General features: G+C 44.5%; 1 protein-coding gene across 2 annotated transcripts in view; it reads left to right on the top strand.

Moving 5' to 3' along the window:
• The first annotated feature begins 360 nt into the window (after positions 1-360).
• LOC138265036 (putative nuclease HARBI1) overlaps positions 361-12,787 on the top strand; it is a 191,550-nt gene continuing 179,123 nt past the window's right edge. For both annotated transcript variants that reach the window (XR_011199299.1, XM_069212589.1), the window contains exon 1: positions 361-544. The gene's annotated coding sequence lies outside the window, so the exon portion shown is untranslated. The remainder of the gene's footprint in view (positions 545-12,787) is intronic.

Raw genomic sequence — 12,787 nt, 5'->3', positions numbered from 1 at the left:
CACCCCCTTTGATATGACACTACTCTTCCCGGTCGCCACAATGTGTAAACCTGTTCGGATTCATGTGAAACAATCACACAGGGGGACAAGGAGTGTGCTGTGCATGACAGGACCGATATTGTCTTCTGTGGCTCATGGGCTCGTTTGAATGCAGCTCTGTCTGTGAGTCTTGGAGATGAAACACGGTCAGGCAGAGGATAAAGTTCGGACGGAGTTACTCCTTGCCCAGGAATCTGTCTGCAGAATACCAGGCGCCTGGCAGACTCGGCACAGGGAGGGTCTCGTGATGAAATAGACCAAAGTAGGCTTTTATCTGCCTTGAGCATCAGACCTGCTCCCTCCCCAGCCAGGCAGCCGGCATGCTCGCAAGGTGAAGGTGCGAGCCACGGAACGTGGAGGCGAACGTCACGCTGCACACTCCAGCGCCTCTGTCCGGGCGCTATGGCGCTCTGGGGCACGGGGAGGGACTGCAGGTTATGACACTGAATTCGAAGACTTCAACTTTGTGGGGGGGTTCTAACTCAAACCGTTGCAGTATTTAAAGGTGAGTGTTCCCTGGTCCGCCATACTGTATCTCATGTTTCTGAACTATTTATTATTACGGGGTGTGTTTGTGGGTGGAGATGGGGCGGGGCATGTGGGATCTGGAAGGGGCAGGCTGCAACGTAAATACGGGACAGGCTCCTTTGTTGGGGCGGAATAGCGTATATGCCAAGGAATTACACCCTCTGTGTGTGTGTGTGTGTGTGTGGTGATGGGGGTGTCGGGTGTATATTGGAGAAGAAGCTGTGAATAAGGACGGGATGGGGAGTTGGGCGTTCTCTGCTCTCAGAGGCGGAAACTTAGGCCAGTTGCCTGCTGTAAGGCTGCAGCCTAAAGGAGACGTCCGAGCTCTGTGGAGTAAGGTTCCCAGGTCCCATGCATCACGCCACGGTCTCAGGCAGCAGTTGCTGCTGTCTGCAGCGGTAGAGTAAAGTGGCAATTCGATCCCCTGGCAGATGACAGATTTTTCCCCCTGCTGTTGTTTTTGGAGCAACTTTTAAAGGCCCCATCTATCACTATTCAATCGATGGCTACCTTACTCAGACAAAGTAGTGGGCTGTGAAGGGAGGGGGCATCTGGAGCAGACGGGCATGCAAAATGCGGGATGGCTACTGTCAATAGTGAGGTGACAGGGGAAGAATAATTGGGTCCCGAAAATCTGCTGAACTAACGCTCGCCATGTAGCTGCGGACACGTTTCCTCGATTTCAACATGGTGTCCATTCCTGTATCCGTACTGGGTTTCAATAAAGGGACAGAAGGCATGCACCGCGAGGCATACAGGCGGCTGTCTGCAAGGCTGGACGAGGGCAGGGCGTGTCTTCACTGTAGGAACACACATCTGTAACCGACCCTGAGAATGAGGAACGCACATAACTGGCACATGCAGACCCAAACAACCACAGACACACACGGCCAGAGGTATACACCCTCAAACTCGCGAAAACACAGAGACACATGTACACAGACTCATGCTTCCATAAATTCATACGTCTATAAACACAAGCGCGATACACAGAAAAACACAGGCACACGCACCGACATACACTCCTACGAACAGAACTATGATACACACACAAACACAGACACATGCACCGGCGTACACTCCGTGCACTCACACAAACACACCCACGGGACACACAGAAGCACATACATTTATCTCCAACAGGCACATACATACTCTGGTACTCTCATAGACACACATTTACACATACAAACGCAAATACCACAAATAGGCATATATACAAGAATAAACACATACCTGCATTGCAGCAGACTTGCAAACAGGCACGTACACTCACACGTGCGCATCCATGACAAACAACAAACAGGCACTGACACAGCCATATTCACAAAACGCATCCAAAGATACACACACATATGCACATTGTCCCTTTCACGGGCACCAATACGCACAAACACACAACCCCACAGACACACACATTGATTCACATGAACACAAACGCAAGCACCCAATATATCACGTACAAAAATGCCTTTTGAGACAGACATACCTCTTAATGTGCACTCTTCATTTGACTGCAAAGCAACCACGTTAAAATTACGTTCACACCCCGTGGCTTTTAATTTATAACCCCGACACAGTTTCCACTGGGAAGTCCAGTTCACAACACCTTGTGGCCCAGGTCGACTGCTCTCTTTTCATATGTCCTTAAGAAAACGAACTGAGAGAGTCATAATTCTGGAGAGAGGGACTCGTACACAGCCAGTGAAGTCATAGACAACATAAGTTCATAGCCATATACGTGTCTATGTATTTAACGCACATAACATGAAGACGTACATATGTGTGTGTGTGCTGATATTTTTAAAATTGCCAGCACAGTCATACACATACTTACACGCTGAACTAGACATGAACTTTTACATTCACATTGTGTGTAAAACCCAGAGACATTGATACTCAAACATAGGCACAGAAGACATGCACGTTGAATATAGGTGTGTTTCCGTGTGTGTATGTGTATATATGCGTATATATATATTTATGCCACAATGAAAATCAATATGTGTTTGCGTACGTTGATGTACCAGTGGGGGAAATATATATATATATATATATACATACACACACACACACATACACACACCTAACATGTGTATATAGGTCACATAATGAAAAAATACATATATGTATGTTCATACACGCTATTGATGACATTTAGAATAAAACAATAATCATATAATTGCACATACATTTGCGCGTAAATCTATTTAATCGCTCAGCAGATGAAATAATATCAGTTTATTTTGCTAATTTGTGAATTATTATGTGTTTTACTCAAAGCACGCATATATACATGCTTGCATTTGTACTTATATCAACTTACATGGTTCATAAAGTGAAATATTTACCCTCGTAACTCCAAATGTAGTCATCCTTTCTAACTAGTTTTCCTGCATTTATTTTTTGAATAATAGGGATCTTAATAATTTAGTGAACATAAAATTGTCGACACCGATTCTAAAGTTTAGGGGAAATGAATTCCAAGTTTCTGTTCCCATGACTGAACGTGCACCTCTCCCACGTGTTATTTTTATTTTTACCTTTTGTAAATGTATAATAAAACGTACATATTTATGCATATATCAAGACATGTATGCGCCCTCTCGCACACACACACGTTTGTATGTATGTCACCTTAAAGGGGGGGGGGGGGGGGCGGGATGCGGTAGCAGAGACGTGAGAATACAAAACTTCAGTTCATGTTCTTCAAGGCACAATGTACATTCAGAAAGTATTAATCTACTTGCTTTCCCAGTCCTCACCTAAGAAGGTGTTAAGAATTAAGATTTAGAGCAGATGAAAGGCATTTTGCACACCACGTTTTGCCCTATTACAGTCCCCAGTTTGACAGCCACAACTGAGCAAAACCGGCAGGCGGCCCCTCTAGGGAACTCACACGTATAGATTGCCTAAAGATTTTAAAAAATGACATTTTAGCGAGGCAATGTTTACCCTTCAGTAAGATGTCTGCTATTTTCCAGTGCCACCTCCGGAAAGGGTTCGAACTCGGGCTTTTAATTTTTCAACCCAAAAAACGTAAGAGTGCAAACGATTGCTGTTTTATATTTGCCAGATCCCTGTTTAAAGGCTTACATCATCCTGAAGGGCCCCGCTTTAGTGACCAGAAATCTTACCCACGTTTATTTATTTTGGCTGCAGTAAATGGGATTCCTGGTAACGCGCTGTATTTCAAAAATCGGATGAGCAACAGATTAGCCCGCGAAAAGCAGGAGAATTAACAGAGCAGCATAGCCAGAGTGAAAAATGAAGAAAAGAAAGAAGGGCAGGCAATGGAGGGGAAAAGAAAGAAAGACTTAAACATATTTATTTTACATGAAAAGTTAAGAAAGAAGGAAAATAGAACGAACTGCGCACTACATATATTCTAGATCTAGCCAGGTGCACTTCCAACCCACGCGTAGAACACGCTTTACGTGACGAATTGTTACAATACTGCAATCTGAATAGTTTAAAAAGACTAAGATGTGCAAGTACAGGCAGAAGTAAATGCGCACTGCCCTTTATTTTCGTACATGCCGGCTGCGTGCCCCCACGGCGGGTCTGGAAAAACTGGCCGTGTATGCCAGGGGCGCACACGGTTCTGGCGTGGGCTGGATGGACAGGCGGTGTAACTCACTCAGGACGTGGTGAAGCCCAGTTCTGCTGGTCGTCTCGAAAGGCCAATGATATACATCAGGGGAGAATGTTAGGTGTGCCTTGGTCCTAGAGTGACCGGTTGTGTACCTCAGGGGCTGGCGATGGGCAGTTCTGTAGATGGTCTAGACGGGTCGACGAAGCACCGATGCCCAGCCAGGCCCTGGACCAGCGGCATACCAAGTCCCGTCAAGCCCTGGAGAATCAGGGTGCACCTCAGAGCGCTGCTAAGTTTCTGACAGTGTTTTCTGCAGGCTGTACTAGGCTGTAGCTGTGTCTGAGCTCACGGTACAGGAGAAGGGGCAGACCAAAAGCCCTCTCTCAGTGTGTACTTCGTCGGTATCTGGTATAACCGTGCCTCCCAGGCTTCGAACCGTATACGAACCCAAACCCTTTAAGTCGCCCCTTCAAGGGTTGCGTGAAGACGGAAGGGCGCCCACAGACACCGCGGGAAGAGAAGAGCGCGGGAGACGAACCTGACGAGATTATTAATATTATCCACGAGCTGAGACCCTGAGTGGTTCACTCCAGGTCCGCGAATTTCACGGAGTCTAATTTGTGCTTAACCATACGAATCTCATCGATTGTTAACATAAAACGTATATCCGACTTCATGCCCCAGCACCCAGAAGCCTTGAGGGGCTTTCTCAACCTTAGCTTTATTCCACTTTAACTATACACTACGTGCTCGTTTTTACCCTTGCACCGAAAACCGAATTATGAATACGATATACATCTACTTACCTGCGCACGCTTTACTCTTCTTTTTAGATGCACCGAAACATTGCTTTTTACACAGTAAGATTTTTTTAAAAATTAAAATGATATGTTCCAGAGGGATGCAGTCAGGACTGCCAAGTGCCAAACACACAAACGATGAGTGATTGATATTGAATGACTTGCACGAACCCGACTTGCTTGCATTTACAGCGCCCCGTTCGAAACCTGCAATAATTAGCAGATCTCTTTTAATCCGCAATCACAACCCGAAATTATATTTAACATTCATAGCATTTGAAAGAAAAACGAATCGTTTGTTTGTGCTTGTTTTAAGATCTAGCGACTTTTCAGGATATATTACCGTTCCATTTCCCCGGGGTTCTTAATGTTCTGTTTTATAGACTTTAATGGACGACCGCAGCTTGATATATAATTTTGGATTGTTGCAGGTAATAAAAAAACAGAGTTCCAAATTTGCAGTAACAAATTTCATCTCAGTCATCGAACCGTACCTTTTTATGCGTATTCCTACATGCCATTTACTTAATATTATAATTTAAGATGACTGGTATCGACTTATTGGAACGATATATTGGAAAAGATAACTAATTCTGTAGTTAAAATATCCGATTATTTTCGGCGCCCGAATCGCTTCCCGGCGCAATTGACGTGACAGTGGAGAGTTCCAAAGGAGGGCTCATGAGGTGGGGTCTGTTCCAGTTCTTCTTTTACCTTTTTTTTTTTTTTTAATAGAGCGGGAGCTAACAGTAGTAATAAATACAGATGACTCGAGAAGTCCTTTGAAAGATCCCTTGCCAGAAAACCGAATAAAAGCACCGAATATAATTCCGATTTAAGAGGTACAGCAATACCAGACGTTGTTTGTAAATTTACAACACGCAGAATTTTGTTCCAGCACTCCAAGCAGAGCATATCTGTGGCTATCAGACAAGAGAAATATGCATGGAGATATGCCCCAGCTGTTCAGTGCTATATATTAACGTGCTTGCCTTCTCTCCAGGCTTTGATGTTTACATGTATCCATGTAGACCACTTGTACAGGAGATTCGCTTTTTATTTCAGCGCGTATATCTTGCTTAAATAGGTATGCATAACCAGATTCCCTGACAGATAGGTCGCTGGGTAGATAGATGGACAGGCATAACATTATACTCTAGGTAGATTAGACAGGTAGATTCAATAGGTAGATGGATTCGACAGGCTTGTATAGACTGTGTGACCAGTACAACATTTCCAATTCGTGCTGCCATGCTTTAAATTCTGGACAAGCTAGCTTAAATTGTATTAATCTGCTGAACATGTGTTCTCTTTAGTTTCAAGACAAGGCATAGCCACATTACATTTATTGCACCCTGTGTCAACGTGCTGGAAGACTGAGGATTTTTAGTTGTGCAAAATATTTGGTAGTGATTCCTCTAAGAGTAAATAAACCTGAATTGCAGTGCAGGAAGGTGCCCCTCACTTCCCACTTCCTGATTCGAGGTTGATCACCCAGCTCTTTACTATGTGGAAAAGCCTAAAAGGTTGAAGGGTGTGTGCTAGGTCATACATGACACCCCTTGAATGAAGGTAATATGTGCCTATACTGTGTGTCTTTCCTTAGTCAGACAGCTATCTATCTTGGATTTTGCTATGGATATTACAGGCCACTGCGTTCATCAGGCTTCTCCAGAGCATCAGCAAACTCCTGGATTAGCACTGATTTTAATAGAGGTTCCCTAAATTTAAAGCCCAAAATCGCCCCACAAAATTCCGTCTTCTGAAGCCTTACAAAATGTTATCCATGGGGCAAAGTCTATCTCCTCCCCTCCATAGTCATTGATCCTTACTGACTCACTGAGCATAGTGCTGGATATGCCTTTCCAGTAACCAGAATTTTTCTACAGTATTGAGAGCTGAAGACTATATTTCAGCCTGATTACATTATCCAAGCGCGTATTTACATATATAAATACATTAAGAACTTGGATTATTATTTTGGTGGGTGACTGCCAACTTCAAGGAATAACCACAACCCTTGTGAGGGTGAACCATCCAAGTTACAAAATTAACCGGAGCTGAGCTCTGTGGTAGATATGGCACAGAGCAGACCAGCTTACTGTGGGTGTAAAGTGTTTATGCAGCACCAAAACAATAACAAAGGCAAAATGTTAAACAATAAAAGTCACAAACCAAACTAGAAAACTAGAGTAACAATTAATCAACAAAATGACACCAAAATGACAAAAAAATCCAATAAGGCAAACTGGAGATATGAATTTTTAAAGTTTTAAGTAGGCATAGTGTCAAAAATTGTAAGGCCCCAAATATAGTCTCTGGTCATGGGAGATGGGGACCTTAGTGCAATTTGAGACTGACCACAATCAAGCATGAGTTGAATAACACCAAACAGATTTGTCCAAGTCAAAGATATTACTTTCTGACATAGACTTTTAAGTCCCAATCAACCACAGGAGTACACTTCTAACGCCACCCCAGGACCTCAAGAGAGGCAGTTAGAGCCTCACAGGGTGTCAAACAGGGACCAACAGCATTGCCACTCCAGGTCCAGTTGTCACTGGTAAGCTATTTACATCCAGGAGAAGGCCACTTGCAGCTTGTTGTCTCTCGGGCCACACAAGTTAGCCAGCTGACCCTTGGAGTCCACATCTTTTCCTAGGTGTAACATGTATTAGAGGGAGCAAGTCCAGTCCTCAGGGCTTCTCTTAGTTTACACTAAGGAACATAAGAGTGCCCCTGACCAAAAGAATAGAGAGCAACAGAAGCAGGGGAAATAAAAGCAGGGAAAGTAAATAAAAACATTCAAAGCATACTCTATTATTTCACAATTGTACCTCCCACACATTTACCTTATGTAAAATATCTTCCTTGAGTCATCAGAATTATTAACCCAAACAACTAGATACATTTGTCAGGACAACATTTCTTCACTATTATGTCTCTTTTTATATTTCTTTTTTAGCACATTTCGAATTTTTACTTCACATATACATATTCTTAGAAGATATGATGTGATAACGCAGCACTAGGAGTCAACAATATATAAAGCAGGTTTACTTCCAACCACATCCTGTGCTTACTTAAATTTAGAAAAACTCACAAACATACATCTGTCATACCTTATTAATATGCGCACAACACCAAACAATCAAATACATCAAATTAGAGTACAAAGGCCAAACTCAACATACATTGTAGTTTAGAGTGTACCAGAACACAGTTACATTTTTTCGTGATTATGTTTGCATATGTACACTGTTATTTTATATGTATGATCAATATATTCACTACATCTATTTTCAAGTTATGTAGATTTCTATGAACATGAGAATGATGCACTCTCACAAATAAAGTGTTCTTAAGGTTAACATTCAATTAGCGCTGATGCACGTTTCGGTGCAAAACCAGCAATACAGTCACCACCTTCTTCAGAGTGCAGAGAATGATAAAATAGGGTAGGGGAACTCCAAGGTGTAGGAAAGTACCATCTTGCCTGGCATGTTACCCCCATTTTTTCACTGTATATATGTTGTTTTAGTTGTATGTGTCACTGGGACCCTGGTATCCCAGGGCCCCAGTGTTCATAAGTGTGCCTGAATGTGTTACCTGTGTAGTGACTAACTGTCTCACTGAGGCTCTGCTAATCAGAACCTCAGTGGTTATGCTCTCTCATTTCTTTCCAAATTGTCACTAACAGGCTAGTGACCATTTTTACCAATTTACATTGGCTTACTGGAACACCCTTATAATTCCCTAGTATATGGTACTGAGGTACCCAGGGTATTGGGGTTCCAGGAGATCCCTATGGGCTACAGCATTTCTTTTGCCACCCATAGGGAGCTCTGACAATTCTTACACAGGCCTGCCACTGCAGCCTGAGTGAAATAACGTCCACGTTATTTCACAGCCATTTTACACTGCACTTAAGTAACTTATAAGTCACCTATATGTCTAACCTTTACCTGGTAAAGGTTAGGTGCAAAGTTACTTAGTGTGAGGGCACCCTGGCACTAGCCAAGGTGCCCCCACATTGTTCAGAGCCAATTCCCTGAACTTTGTGAGTGCGGGGACACCATTATACGCGTGCACTACATATAGGTCACTACCTATATGTAGCTTCACAATGGTAACTCCGAATATGGCCATGTAACATGTCTATGATCATGGAATTGCCCCCTCTATGCCATCCTGGCATAGTTGGCACAATCCCATGATCCCAGTGGTCTGTAGCACAGACCCTGGTACTGCCAAACTGCCCTTCCTGGGGTTTCACTGCAGCTGCTGCTGCTGCCAACCCCTCAGACAGGCATCTGCCCTCCTGGGGTCCAGCCAGGCCTGGCCCAGGATGGCAGAACAAAGAACTTCCGCTGAGAGAGGGTGTGACACCCTCTCCCTTTGGAAAATGGTGTGAAGGCAGGGGAGGAGTAGCCTCCCCCAGCCTCTGGAAATGCTTTCTTGGGCACAGATATGCCCAATTCTGCATAAGCCAGTCTACACCGGTTCAGGGGACCCCTTAGCCCTGCTCTGGCGCGAAACTGGACAAAGGAAAGGGGAGTGACCACTCCCCTGACCTGCACCTCCCCTGGGAGGTGTCCAGAGCTCCTCCAGTGTGCTCCAGACCTCTGCCATCTTGGAAACAGAGGTGCTGCTGGCACACTGGACTGCTCTGAGTGGCCAGTGCCACCAGGTGACGTCAGAGACTCCTTGTGATAGGCTCCTTCAGGTGTTGCTAGCCTATCCTCTCTCCTAAGTAGCCAAACCCTCTTTTCTGGCTATTTAGGGTCTCTGTCTCTGGGGAAACTTTAGATAACGAATGAAGAGCTCATCCGAGTTCCTCTGCATCTCTCTCTTCACCTTCTGATAAGGAATCGACTGCTGACCGCGCTGGAAGCCTGCAAACCTGCAACAAAGTAGCTAAGACGACTACTGCAACTCTGTAACGCTGATCCTGCCGCCTTCTCAACTGTTTTCCTGTCTGTGCATGCTGTGGGGGTAGTCTGCCTCCTCTCTGCACCAGAAGCTCCGAAGAAATCTCCTGTGGGTCGACGGAATCTTCCCCCTGCAACCGCAGGCACCAAAAAGCTGCATTACCGGTCCCTTGGGTCTCCTCTCAGCACGACGAGCGAGGTCCCTCGAATCCAGCAACTCTGTCCAAGTGACTCCCACAGTCCAGTGACTCTTCAGTCCAAGTTTGGTGGAGGTAAGTCCTTGCCTCACCTCGCTGGGCTGCATTGCTGGGAACCGCGACTTTTGCAGCTACTCCGGCCTCCGTGCACTTCCGGCGGAAATCCTTTGTGCACAGTCCAGCCTGGGTCTACTGCACTCTAACCTGCATTGCACGACCTCCTAAGTTGTTCTCTGGCGACGTGGGACTTCTTTGTGCGACTTCGGGTGAGCACCGTTTCACGCATCCTCGTAGTGCCTGTTTCTGGCACTTCTCCAGGTGCTACCTGCTGCTGAGAGGGCTCTTTGTCTTGCCCGACGTCCCCTCTCTCTCCTGGTCCAATTTGCGACCTCCTGGTCCCTCCAGGGCCACAGCAGCGTCCAAAAAAGCTTACCGCATGATTTGCAGCTAGCAAGGCTTGTTGGCACTCTTTCGGCAGGAAAATACTTCTGCACGACTCTCCACGGCGAGAGAGATCCGTCCACCAAAGGGGAAGTCTCTAGCCCTTTTCGTTCCTGCAGAAACCGCAGCTTCTTCTGTCCAGTAGAAGCTTCTTTGCACCCGCAGCTGGCATTTCCTGGGCATCTGCCCATCTCCGACTTGCTTGTGACTTTTGGACTTGGTCCCCTTGTTCCACAGGTACCCTAGATTGGAAATCCACAGTTGTTGCATTGTTGGTTTGTGTCTTTCCTGCATTATTCCTCTAACACGACTTCTTTGTCCTTAGGGGAACTTTAGTGCACTTTGCACTCACTTTTCAGGGTCTTGGGGAGGGTTATTTTTCTAACTCTCACTATTTTCTAATAGTCCCAGCGACCCTCTACAAGGTCACATAGGTTTGGGGTCCATTCGTGGTTCACATTCCACTTTTAGAGTATATGGTTTGTGTTGCCCCTATCCCTATGTTCCCCCATTGCATCCTATTGTAACTATACATTGTTTGCACTGTTTTCTAAGACTATACTGCATATTTTTGCTATTGTGTATATATATCTTGTGTATATTTCCTATCCTCTCACTGAGGGTACACTCTAAGATACTTTGGCATATTGTCATAAAAATAAAGTACCTTTATTTTTAGTATAACTGTGTATTGTGTTTTCTTATGATATTGTGCATATGACACTGAGTGGTACTGTAGTAGCTTCACACGTCTCCTAGTTCAGCCTAAGCTGCTCTGCTAAGCTACCATTATCTATCAGCCTAAGCTGCTAGACACCCTATACACTAATAAGGGATAACTGGGCCTGGTGCAAGGTGCAAGTACCCCTTGGTACTCACTACAAGCCAGTCCAGCCTCCTACACAAGGGAAAGGTCACCTGTTGGGGAACAATTAAGGCTCTCAGGCTCATTCAAAAATAGCCAAAAACCCATATTGAATAGGAATGGTGTACTCGGACCCGAAAGAAAGAGAAGAAAAAAAAAAAAAAGAAAGAAAAAAGTAAATATGTACCAATACCAAATACCAAAAACATTTCCGACATACCGTTGTAGTAGGTATGTGCCACAGATGCCAAACACCAAGACAGTATATACCCTTGGAAAAAGTCTACTTAAGACGTGCAATATAAAAGGAAAATGTGAGCAGAGATCCGTAATAATCAGTAATATTGCAAGGTGAATAGATGTGTGTGTCAGATCTCCAACCCATGCTACATCCAACCTATTATACTTATCTTAGAACACCAAAGTATATTGGCTGACAAAATTGAGAATTTAATTGAGCCTGCTCAGGTTTTTTCTTGATTGAAAGAACACCCTGAAACATTCCACATCACACCCAATGCCTCCCCCCTTGTGATGATTCTGCAGATCAAAAGGCAATAGCTGGAAAGTCCTTTGGGAAACACATTAAAACCTCAAAAACAGACATAACCCAAATTAGCGAGAGACTTCTGCAATTCAGATTAGTGTCTTCCAGCCATAGATAAATAACAAGTAGTAGCTTAAGATACTGTCCCAAGATACTTTTGACAAAGGAAGCAAGCCAACAGCAGTGCATCTGAATAACTTACTGAGTTACAATGTTGGCTTTCTGCCAGGTCCACTAACCAAGCTGAGAATTTAACCTGGGGTCCTGAACTCTGTGGGAAGTGCTGCCTAACTTTGCCTTGAAGAAGACTGCCCACTACTGAGAGAGGGTCATATTAGTAGTACACCCTCAATGGAAGAAAAACTGTCTAGTAGAGGAGATCACATCCCAGAGGCCCACTGTATGAGGAATCTGTGTAAAGGGACCAAGAAACCACCAATGTATCATTACTGTTAAGGCCTTAGGTTGGATCATTCCTGCAAGGAATTGTGGTGAGTTCTCTCCATCCCAGAAACTCACAGTGTGCACCGCTGATTGCCCCTAACAGAACCTTGAACTTGCTCAGTCCATCTCACTAGCTTATGTGTGTACGGTGGGGTTGCCATCAAAGTTTAAAGCTCTACCATCCACTAGCCACTTCCAAAACCATTAATGAACTGCAGGTAGTTTTCACTTTAAAGAATTCACCTGTGAAAGTCTATTGCAGCAGTTTGCATTCCCAAGCAGGTCTGTGGGTAGCCAGCATGGGAAAAATTAGCCGTGTTTATTGATTTGGTGTTTAGCCATGGCTCATGGTATACCCCCACCTTGAAGAAATTCTTATTGTGATGAACAGTTGTGTAGA

Source organism: Pleurodeles waltl, chromosome 11, assembly GCF_031143425.1.
Source record: "Pleurodeles waltl isolate 20211129_DDA chromosome 11, aPleWal1.hap1.20221129, whole genome shotgun sequence".
In the NCBI taxonomy this organism is placed as follows: domain Eukaryota; kingdom Metazoa; phylum Chordata; class Amphibia; order Caudata; family Salamandridae; genus Pleurodeles; species Pleurodeles waltl.
Note: the sequence above shows the minus strand (reverse complement) of the source record. Positions and strands in the feature narration are given on the sequence as shown.